This window comes from Hoplias malabaricus, chromosome 3, assembly GCF_029633855.1.
Source record: "Hoplias malabaricus isolate fHopMal1 chromosome 3, fHopMal1.hap1, whole genome shotgun sequence".
In the NCBI taxonomy this organism is placed as follows: domain Eukaryota; kingdom Metazoa; phylum Chordata; class Actinopteri; order Characiformes; family Erythrinidae; genus Hoplias; species Hoplias malabaricus.
This window is the reverse complement of record NC_089802.1, coordinates 2846805-2859569: the sequence shown is the minus strand read 5'-3', so window position 1 is coordinate 2859569 and position 12765 is coordinate 2846805.

Below are 12765 nucleotides of genomic sequence, written 5' to 3'. Positions count from 1 at the left end.
GAAAAATTCCCTCAGCACACGAGGAAGAAACCTTGGAAGGAACCAAGACTCATACGGGAAACCCATCCTCCTCGGGTCGACACCAGAGACACAACAGAGAACAGAACAGAAGTAAAAGTGAACTGATGACAGATGAAGGGGTTATGGTAATGAGAATGTAGAATATTAGTGATGTATGAGTCTGAGGAAGGAGGAGGTGATCAGTGATTCTGTGAGAGTTAAAAGTATGTGCGGAGTTAATCTGAGATAAAACAGCATGGCCAAGCATGATAGTGTAGATGAGACAAGGCCAGGATCTTGTATAGGACACACAGGGTCAGGGGCTGGATCAGGGCAACACCTGGACAGCAGCAGGACATCTCAAAGCATGAGAGAGACAGGAGAAAGAAAACCAGACAAAGGGAACAAATAAAAATACAGAGGTTAGCAGGTTCATGGTAAAGAATGGGCAAAATTGTCCTGCAAAAAAAGTTTCCAAGGGTCAGGCAACGGAGAGCGTGTTGGCGGTTACCAGAAAGCTAACTAAAAAAAGCTGTGGTAGTATGACAGGGTTAATACAGAACAGTGATAATATGAAAACCAGCTTGAACACTAATAGAGAAGGAGTAACCTGAAAGTGAGTGATTAACCAAAAGTATATTTGAAAAGGTAGGTTTTTAGTCTAGATTTAAAGATTGAGAGTGTGTCTGAGCCCTGAACAGTAACCGGAGGCTATTCCAGTGTTGAGGAGCTTTGTGAGAAAACACTCTTCCTCCTTTAAGAGTAAGCACTTCAAAGGATTTAGTGTCATAACCAGATTTTTGTGTTGTGTCTATTGTAGGGTCATAAAGTGTGGCTACACCACCACCACGACCAGATGTTTATGGGCAACTGTAATAGCTGAAGCCAGGGGGAGTGGACTCATTTAGGGCAATGTATTCATTGGGTTTAGCCCATGTTTCGCAGAGACATAATGCATAGAGTTTGTTATCAGTAATAATATCATAGACAGTGAGTGCTTTAGATGCTAGAGATTGTATATTTAAAAGCCCTAATTTAATGCTGGAAGTGCTGAAATATTGTGTTCGCTGCAGTGCCTTGTTGTTAATTGTAATTAGGCTGTTAAAACTGATTTTAGGGATTATTTACTTGAAGACATTGCTGGTATTGAACTGCACAATTATTTAATAATTGTGCCATGCAGTGGATTGGCTCCCTGTCCAGGGTGTGTTCCTGCCTTGTGCCTATTCATAAAATAGTATGACTATATGTCCACTCTGCAGTTTAGCTATGCTAAGGTACTTAAGAAGATTGCTGTAAGGGTTTTGAGCTTGTATTTATGTTGTGTGTATCTTGATGAATAAAAATGTAAAGACCTCTTCTCTGTTATGCAAGAACTGAATGGGAAGTAAATCTGGGATAAATCCCTTTACTGCTATTTGGCCAGTAACTGTGATTTTCATTTTCGTTAACTGAGGACAAAGGAGAGTGTGAGAATTCTCATTAAACTCACATTTACTGACTCAAGACAGTACAGATGCAAGACTATACATCAGACCTGTTTGTCTAGACTCAATTCTGGTCTTGTTCTCTGTACAAGACTTGACTGAAGAAGAAATATATTTGAGACTTCATTGGTATTGATTAAACTGGACCTGGACTTGGCTTAGTTAACTTGGAAGTCAACTTGAACAATCAAGAATCAATATTCTTCCAATGATTGAGCAACATGATTTCACATCTAATATATAACTAAACTACTAAAAACATTTCCTACAAAAATATTGCTGTTTGTATGTTAAGGAGATTGCTTGTTAATTATTGTATGTTCACTGTGAGCCTCCATCCACTGGTGGTGTTATTTCACTGCATACACTCAAACTCTGTTATTTACCCTAGATGTAAACTTGAGCCATTTCTCAGTATGTGTTCTTATGATCTTGCTTGACGTCATCCTCCACTACCAAAATTCTCAAGAACACAAATGGCAAAAAAATGGTTCTTGTTTCATTCAAAATAACAAAGACACATTGGTTCATGACTCGCCAGAGAGAACGACCAGAAAATGCCATCGTTCACTGCAGCATCACAAATTTGTTTTTGGGAAGTGACTTCTTTTTATTATTGGTACTGAGAAGTATCCTTGGTGTTCTCAAAGTTTACTATTCTTAACCCTTTAAAGCCTAACATATACAACTAGAGGTCTGCATTTCCAGGAGGAAACGCGAGATGTTGCGCTGCTGAAACCCCCGTCCTCCGATCCGCGTCTTTCCCGCTTAAAGCGAGGCCGCCAGCACAGAAAACCCGTGTGGTTCCCTAGGCGACGCTATGGTGAAGGAGTTGACTGCCAAGCTGTTGGTAGTGGGATGTTAAGAGAGCACTCTCCCACAGCAGTTTACCGTATTTTCCGCACTATAAGGCGCACCGGATAATAAGGCGCACCTTCATTGAATGACCTATTTTAAAACTTTGTCCATATATAAGGCGCACCGGATTATAAGGCGCATACAATAGACACTACAGTAGAGGCTGGGGGTTACGTTATGTATCAATTAGATGGAGCTGCGCTAAAGGGAATGTCAACAAAACAGTCTATATATCAGTATATAACAGTATATATCCAGCATGCACCGCGCGCGGAAGAAAATGAAGTAGGTGGCTGCTTACCGTAGTTGCGAGACCTGTTGTGGCTCAATATTGGTCCATATATAAGGCGCACCGGATTATAAGGCGCACTGTCTGCTTTTGAGATAATTTGAGTTTTTTAGGTGCGCCTTATAGTGCGGAAAATACGGTACATTGGACTCTATGGAGCTCCGTGGGCCATGAATGGAAAACGATACATTTTAAAAACCACCTTATAAAACAATTCCACCTTAAGAAACCCACAATTGTATTGAGATGTCCACCTTTAAAAATGACCGCTAGAAATAAAAGTTAAAATGTTGAAAAGACAGCCAGTATATTTTGAATGAGGTATTCCAAAAAAAGTCCACCTTAAGAAACCCTGGATAATTAAAACGTCCCCCTTAAAAAAGACATTTAATGTGTTAATTTTAACATAATACTGGCTATGTATTTCTGTTTCCTTCACACCTCTCCCCCTCAGTCTCTGCCTCTGCCCCTCCCCCTCCCCTCTCTCTCTTTCTCTCACACGCACGCTCACAGAACACAACTGGCAGACTCACAATTCAAAGAATTTCCACCAGGGGGGGGGACCCTCCAAAAAATCACCTGTAGCTCGAAAACTTTTCCCGATCAAAATTGAACGAAACATACCATAGCGACAAGGAAAGTCTGGCGCTCGAGATGGTGTAAAAATTTTTGCACTTAGAGCGAGAATTGATGGTGTAATGGCAAGTTAAGAACAGGCAAAATTTTGAAAATCTGCGCGCCGACCCGCTCTTAAAATACATTGAGCTCTATGGGAGTGAAACCCTCCCAAGTGTCGAACTAAAATTCATAACTCAAAAACGGTATTCTCAAACAGTCTGAAACTTACAAGTGTGAGGAAGGAGAAATTTCTCTACCATTTAAAATTGAAGTGTGTAGGTGAAAGTATAAGAAAGTTATGGTGAAATGTTCGACAGAAAATTGAAAAAGAAAAAAAATTATTTCAATGCATTCCTATGGGAGCATACCCACCCTCCGAACAAATGCTTATAGCTGGGAAAGATTTCCCCACATCACTTAACCGTATATACTGTTGTGACAAGAAGAGTCTGGGGATCGATATGGTATAAAAAAAAAATCTGCAGATTAAGTGAGAATTGAGCATGTTATGACGAGTTAAAAACAGGAGAAAAATTTAGAAACCGCACTCTGAGCCGCTCCGAAAATACATTGAATTCTATGGGAGCCGAAACCGTCCCTAGTGCCGAACAAAAAATCATAACTCATAAACTGTATCTTCAAAAACATTAGAAAGAAGTTTCTCTACCATTTAAAATTTAAATGAAGTTTCTAGGTGAAAGCATGAGGAAGTTATGGCGAATTGTTTGAAAAGTGAAAAAATGGCTTTTGGGCAGAAAAGCTAGAGTGTGATGACATCACGCACTGTACCCGTTCTCCATTCAAATGAATGGGGGGATTTTGAAGAAGGAAAAGAAAGGGAAGGATGAGTGCAAGAGGTCCGAAAACGGACGTGACGGGTCCTGGTATGCCCGGGTCCGACCATCGGAAATCTCGTGTCTGTAGCTTGAAAAATGAGTTAGAGCACTTTGAAAATTAATTCCATAGAAATGACTGGGGAAAAATGGAACGAAAAACGAGTGTAGCGGGCGAATGAGTGCAGGTATCCAAAAGTTGTATACAAGCCCACATCATCGCTATAGGACGCACGATTTCCAGGTAGAACGGAGTCGATAGCTCAAAAACTGCGTGACTAGTTAAGCGGACAAGGAAACGCGTAATAATAAAAATTAAAAAAGTCGGATAACAATATATTGCGCCACTGCTTAAAGCCGCATAATGCGCCGCTGCTTAAAGCAGCAGGCGCAGCATAATAATAATAATATAATAAAACTGATTTTTTTGAAAATTAAACATTATGTGGCCCTTTAATTAAAATCTAAAATTGATAATTTATAAACTTTGGATCATATAATTTCTGAATGCAGCATATTTAAGCATTTACCAATATATATTTTTTCTTTAATTGGTCTTTCATTTAGTTTACTGCATCAGTTAAAACTGTTCTTTAGACGTTTTTACTATTTTTTTCTTAATTTTGATTTATTTCAATTAAACAATCGATATCAAATGATTATCTCTTTTCTTCAGACGTTTTCAGGAAACATAACATTGAGCCGATGAGAAACACTTCTCCAGAGGGCCTTGACCTATTAGTACACTGTGTTCTTCATTCTGACCTGTTTACATTTCATAAACTGGTGGTAATAAAAACACCAAAACCACAAAGTCTCTTTATTGTTGATCTGTTGAACCTTGGCCTGAGGTCATTCAACAGACCTCCCACAGTCCTCTGTATCATCATCGTCATCTTCCTCTGAGTCTCACAACATTTTTTATGTCGACAACTGAGCAACACATTTACACACAACGGCTTTTGGAAAACTACAAATACATTTTTTTCATAAAAAACACTTTAAAATTGTCTAAATGTGTTTTTCTGGATATTTACAATTTTTCTCAATCGATTTGGTACATTTCTCACATTATGATTTACACTGGCATCACAAAAAATGCATTTCCCAAAACAGTTTGTGCACACAGCAAAACTCAATGGAATACCCGCAAAAGCATGTGCCTCACTCAGAATTCTTTGTTTTTGCCTCAAAAGCAAATATTTATGTCAATCAACTTGTCAGTGCCATCAGAATGTCTAGTCTGTGTGTCATTGCCTATGAACAAGGCAGTCAATATACTTCGTATTACAATGTCAGTGCAGTGTACACCGTAAGTATGTTCTAATGTAAATTAGATAAGCTTTTGATTAAAGAACTCTGCCCATTCTGTAGCATATCAATTGAAACGGTACGTGTTATGCAAAAATACAAACTTACACAGGACACAAATTTATACATGACTGTATGTGAGAGACTGACAGCAAGAAATTGGACTAGAATTTCGTTCACACTGCAATTTATTGACAAAATATCAGATAGAAATTCAGGAAAGAGACGACTGTCTGACAGTGCCCTATAACACAAAAGAAAAACAGCAAAATTAGAAACTTACTCTAAATATTCAAAACTTGAGATAGCAACTTAAGAAATTATAGTGCTTTCTTTTCTATACGTCCAGACGCTCCTTTCTGTTGGTCCACATGTTTTCATTCACGTCACACCGGACTTTCCTACCTCTTGCTCTGTCTTGTCCCCTCAGCCTTCCTCCACATAGCCTTACCCCTCTTTTTTCCATTGTGAGAGTTTGTGACACTGCAGTGCTTGGTGTCTATATGTGTTTGTCAATTGAAGGTTCATGAGATGCACCTCTGACCTATTGGTGAGAGCTGTTTGAGCATTGGGTGAGCTAAACCTTCACAAATTCCCCTTCTTACAGTTTTTCTCAGTTGCTTTGGTGCATTTCTGACATTACTATTAACATTTGCATAACAATAAGTAAATTTCTCAAAACAATTAGTACAAACTGCAAACCCTAGTTGAGAACCTGCAAAAGCATGTCACTTGCTCAAAATGAATAGTTCATTCCTCAAATGCAAGTATTCATATCAGTGAAAGTGTCAGTGTCATCAAAATAAACACTCACGAGACCATTGTTCATGAACATAATCAAATGGCTTTGTCATGTTTTCATTATGACAATTCACTCTGTAAGTGATTTCCAGTACAGAAAACTCAGATTATGGTGACACTACCTGAAAATGCTCAAGACAGCACTATACACTATTAGCACACCCATTTGAAGTCTACAGTTAAGTTACACATTATACAAACCGGATTCCATAAAGCTTGGGACACTAAACAAATTGTGAATAAAAACTGAATGCAATGATGTGGAGATGGCAAATGTCAATATTTTATTCATAATAGAACATAGATGACAGATCAAAAGTTTAATCTGAGTAAATGTAACATTTTAAAGGAAAAATATGTTGATTCAAAATTTCACAGTGTCAACAAATCCCAAAAAAGTTGGGACAAGTAGCAATAAGTGGCTGGAAAAAGGAAATTGAGCATATAGCGAACAGCTGAAAGACCAATTAACACTAATTAGGTCAATTGACAACATGATTGGGTATAAAAAGAGCTTCTCAGAGTGTCAGTGTCTTTCTGAAGCCGAGATGGTAAGAGGATCACCAGTTCCACCATTGTTGCGCAGAAAGATAGTGCAGCAATGCCAGAATGGTGTTACCCAGTGTAAAATAGCAAAGACTTTTAAGTTATCATCATCAACCGTGCACAACATCATCAAAAGATTAAGAGAATCTGGAACAATTTCTGTGCGTAAGGGTCAAGGCCGTAAAACTCTACTGGATGCTCATGATCTCTGGGCCCTTAAACGTCACTGCACCTCAAACAGGAATGCCACTGTCAAGGAAATAACAGAATGGGCTCAGGATTACTTCCAGAAAGCATTGTCAGTGAATACAATCCACCATGCCATTTGTCGTTGCCAGCTGAAACTCTACAGTGCAAAGAGGAAGCCATTTCTAAGCAAGCTCCACAAGCGCAGATGTTTGCACTGGGCCAGGGGTCTTTTAAAATGGAGTGTGGTAAAAAGAAAGACTGTTCTGTGGTCAGATGAGTCACGATTTGAAGTTCTTTATGGAACACTGGGACGCCATGTCATCCGGATCAGAGAGGACAAGGATAACCCAAGTTGTTATCAACGCTCCGTTCAGCAACCTGCATCACTGAAGGTATGGGGTTGCATGAGTGCTTGTGGCATGGGCAGCTTGCATGTCTGGAAAGGCACCATTAATGCAGAGAACTATGTTCAGGTTCTAGAACAACATATGTTCCCATCTAGATGTCATCTCTTTCAGGGAAGACCCTCAATTTTTCAACAAGATAATGCCAGACCACATTCTGCAGCAATCACAACATCATGGCCACGTAGGAGAAGGATCCGGGTACTGAAATGGCAGCCTGCCGTTCAGATCTTTCACCTATAGAGAATATTTGGCACATCATAAAGAGGAAGGTACGACAAAGAAGGCCCAAGACGATTGAACAGTTAGAGGCCTGTATTAGACATGAATGGGAGAGCATTCCTATTTCTAAACTTGAGAAACTGGTCTCCTCTGTCCCCAGACGTCTGAGTGTTGTAAGAAGAAGGGGGGATGCCACACAATGGTAAAAAATGGCCTTGTCCCAACTTTTTTGTGATTTGTTGACACCATGAAATTTTGAAACAACATTTTTCCCTTAAAATGATACATTCTCTCTGTTTAAACTTTTGATCTGTGATTTGTGTTCTATTCTGAATAAAATATTAGATGTTGGCACCTCCCCATCATTGCATTCAGTTTTTATTTGTTTAGTGTCCCAACTTCTATGGAATCTGGTTTGTACATACGTTATTGTATTTAGTGAGTTAAATGAGTACAAGACACTATGCATGTTTCTCATTTTTCCTCCATATGCTCTTTGAAATTCTAATTTGTTCACAGCACTGTGCAAAAGCAAAGTACAAACTTATTTACGACAAAAATAAGAAACACCCTTAAACAATATTGCAGTACATATTGGAACTGAATAGGAACATACAAAGAACTGTAAATCTTTCTCGCACATCCAGAAGTTCCTGTCCTCCAGTACATGCTTTATACCAAGAGAGAGGGTGAGGAAAAAAAAAACTATAACAACTTTTCCTGTAAGGCGGCACGGTGGCGCAGCAGGTAGTGTCGCAGTCACACAGCTCCAGGGGCCTGGAGGTTGTGGGTTCGATTCCCGAACTGGGTGACTGTCTGTGAGGAGTTGGTGTGTTCTCCCCGTGTCTGTGTGGGTTTCCTCCGGTTTCCTCCCACAGTCCAAAAACACACGTTGCAGGTGGATCGGCGACTCAAAAATGTCCGTAGGTGTGAGTGAATGTGTGTGTGTGTGTGTGTGTCTGTGTTGCCCTGTGAAGGACTGGCGCCCCCTCTAGGGTGTAATCCCACCTTGGGCCCAATGATTCCAGGTAGGCTCTGGACCCACCATGACCCTGAATTGGATAAGCGGTTACAGATAATAAATGAATGAATGAATGAACTTTTCCTGTGTAACATAATGCAGTTAAGACAGTAACCAGTTTACAGCACTGTACATTAGAGAATGCATAGAACACATATATGCTTTACCTGTACATACTGGTGACGGATCTCCTTCACTCTGTCGCTGTTCCGTTCAAATGGCATATTGTACAATTGATTCATGTGCATTTCATTTCTTCTGAGCACTCTGTCAATTGAAGCAATTAAAACGGATTCAATGTTCCAAAAAGATATTGTCCCATTTGAAGTCTACAGTTAAGTTACACATTATCGTATTTAGTGAGGGAAATGAGTACAAGACACAATATGTATATTTCACATTTTTACTCCATATGTTCTTTGAAATTCTAATTTGTTCACAGCACTGTGCAAAAGCAAAGTACAAATATATTTACGACAAAAATAAGAAACTCCCTTTGGATAGAGTTGTGCACAACTGTAAACAATATTGCAGTACATATTGGAAATGAATAGGAACATACAAAGTACTGTAAATCATTCTCGCACATCCAGACATTCCTGTCTGTCTGGCCACATATTTGCATCGACATCACAGCGAAGATCATCCCTGGCAATGCAGCAAGGAAAGTATCTACTCGAGTGGTGACTCCACCCTCTGCAGGACTCTGCTGTGATGCCATCACATGCTGCATCCATGGCCACTTACAGGGCCATTTGGGTCTGTGAATGCCGGTCATATACCTTCCACCACCAGGCAGAGAACAACTCCTCTATTGGATTAAGGAATGGGGAGTAGGGAGGGAGATATTCCACCAGCAGCCTTTCATGTGCTGCAAACCACTGTCTGACCAAATCTGAGTGGTGAAAACGCACATTATCCCATACTTATCCAAACTTGTTCAGATGGTCTCCATTTAGACCCCTCTCATTCTCAGGGATTATGTCCCTGTAAAGTGTCAAAAAAATTCAGCAAATGTTGTGTGTTGTATGGACCAAGACGGGGGATATGGGTGAGGATGCCATTTTCTGGGATGGCTGCACACATTGTAATGTGTTGGCCTGGGACATCAATGGTTGCTATATGTCCAATGCAATTTCTTCCACGCCTTCTACCTTTTGCCAGATTGAAACCTGCCTCATCAACGTATATGAATGTGTGCTGCACTTCCTGGCCTCCAGCTCCAGTACATGCTTTTTACCAAAAGAGAGAGAGAGAAAACCTATAACAACTTTTCCTGTGTAACATAATGCATTTTGGACATTAACCAGTTTACAGCACTGTACATTAGAGTATGCATAGAACGCATAAATGTTTTACCTGTACATACTGGTGACGGAGCTCCTTCACTCTGTCACTGTTCCGTTCAAATGGCACATTGTACAATTGTTTCATGTGCATTTTATTTCTTCTGAGCACTCTGTCAATTGTAGTGATTAAAATGGATTCAATATTCCGAAAATATATTGTCATCCTTTATAACAGCACTTTGTATTTCTCTCAACCTTAGGGCATTGTTTGCAATCACCATTGCACAAATGGCTTCCTCTTGTTGCGGAGTAAAAAGAGGCCCTCTTCCACTTCTGTGAGGTTGTCTTGCAATCCTATGTGGTGCAGAGTAAAATTACAGTAATGTACAGTAAACATGAGATATATTTCTTTAACCTGTATTACTGTAGTGTACAATAACAGTGCTTACTGCTTGTAAATGTTGCAGTACAGTACCATACTGTAAATATGGCAAATCTTTACTGTAACACTACTTTACACTACAATATAGTAAATCTGTGCTGCAATAACGCTGTAAGTCTAAACCTAAAATGTAAAAAGTTCTTGTCTCACTGTAAGCTTCATGTATGACACAGTAGAGCAGTGCAGATTGTTTAGTGCTGAGTTACTGTCCAATACACACACCTGTTCTCCCAACGAAATGTTTGAATAATTGAATTTACAGTGGATCTTCCAACATTTGGCTGCACCCTTCGCCCAGCCTCAGCCATTGTGAGGCCATGATTGACAACATGGTCCATAATTGTAGCCCTAATTTCATCAGGAATCTGCCTATGTACTTGGCCTTTTCTTCATCTTCCTCTGGTTTGTCTCCTTCCCCTTCCTCCACACATCCTCACCCCTATTCCACGATGCTGACCTTCCATTTCTGTGTCACTGTATTGTCAATATGGTACACATTATGTCCTGCTTGGTTCATATATGCTTGCCAATTGTGGGTTCATGGGATTCAGCTTTGAGGGACTGTGGAGAAGTGGCTTATCATTGGTTACAACTAACGCTTCAAACACTCCTCATCAGTGAAAACTGAGGTTCACCTGAGAGGAATTGTTCAATTTGGGAGACAATTTCAGATAAAAATGATAAAGAAATGCATAAGATTTTCTTGACTGCTTTTGGCAACTAGCTCAACATTTTTGTTTGTAATGATTCAAACAATGAAATTAGGACTATTGGTGTCATAGGGAAAGACTATTCAGCATTCATAAGTATAGTTTATTTTGACTGACATGACATAAGCAAATGATAATGTTATAAAACAGCAGAGAATTGTCTGGAAGCAATTGACGCATGTCCAAAAGCATTTGCAGTTTGTTGGACGGAATGAGAAACTGCTACTATGATGTGCACAAATGACTCTTGTGGAGGTTGAACAAACAGTTATGAGAATTTTAATTATGATCAGAGAAATGCACCAAAGCAACTGAGAAAAACTATAACTAAAAGCCAAGATTCACCTGAGAACAATTTAATCAATTTAGAATAAATTGCCAAAATTTACAAAAAGTTTTCATAGAAATGTACAAATTATTCCTGAGAGATTATGACAACATGTTCAGCACTTTTGTATGTAATGACCTAGGCAATGACCTAAAGCCCAAATGTTTTGGAGGGTAAGACAATTCAACAGACAATCAGTAGAACACATTTTGATGAACATGACATAAGCAATTGATAATGCAAAAAACAGCCGACAATTGTACATTAGAGTATGCATAGAACGCATAAATGTTTTACCTGTACATACTGGTGACGGAGCTCCTTCACTCTGTCACTGTTCCGTTCAAATGGCACATTGTACAATTGTTTCATGTGCATTTTATTTCTTCTGAGCACTCTGTCAATTGTAGTGATTAAAATGGATTCAATATTCCGAAAATATATTGTCATCCTTTATAACAGCACTTTGTATTTCTCTCAACCTTAGGGCATTGTTTGCAATCACCATTGCACAAATGGCTTCCTCTTGTTGCGGAGTAAAAAGAGGCCCTCTTCCACTTCTGTGAGGTTGTCTTGCAATCCTATGTGGTGCAGAGTAAAATTACAGTAATGTACAGTAAACATGAGATATATTTCTTTAACCTGTATTACTGTAGTGTACAATAACAGTGCTTACTGCTTGTAAATGTTGCAGTACAGTACCATACTGTAAATATGGCAAATCTTTACTGTAACACTACTTTACACTACAATATAGTAAATCTGTGCTGCAATAACGCTGTAAGTCTAAACCTAAAATGTAAAAAGTTCTTGTCTCACTGTAAGCTTCATGTATGACACAGTAGAGCAGTGCAGATTGTTTAGTGCTGAGTTACTGTCCAATACACACACCTGTTCTCCCAACGAAATGTTTGAATAATTGAATTTACAGTGGATCTTCCAACATTTGGCTGCACCCTTCGCCCAGCCTCAGCCATTGTGAGGCCATGATTGACAACATGGTCCATAATTGTAGCCCTAATTTCATCAGGAATCTACCTATGTACTTGGCCTTTTCTTCATCTTCCTCTGGTTTGTCTCCTTCCCCTTCCTCCACACATCCTCACCCCTATTCCACGATGCTGACCTTCCATTTCTGTGTCACTGTATTGTCAATATGGTACACATTATGTCCTGCTTGGTTCATATATGCTTGCCAATTGTGGGTTCATGGGATTCAGCTTTGAGGGACTGTGGAGAAGTGGCTTATCATTGGTTACAACTAACGCTTCAAACACTCCTCATCAGTGAAAACTGAGGTTCACCTGAGAGGAATTGTTCAATTTGGGAGACAATTTCAGATAAAAATGATAAAGAAATGCATAAGATTTTCTTGACTGCTTTTGGCAACTAGCTCAACATTTTTGTTTGTAATGAT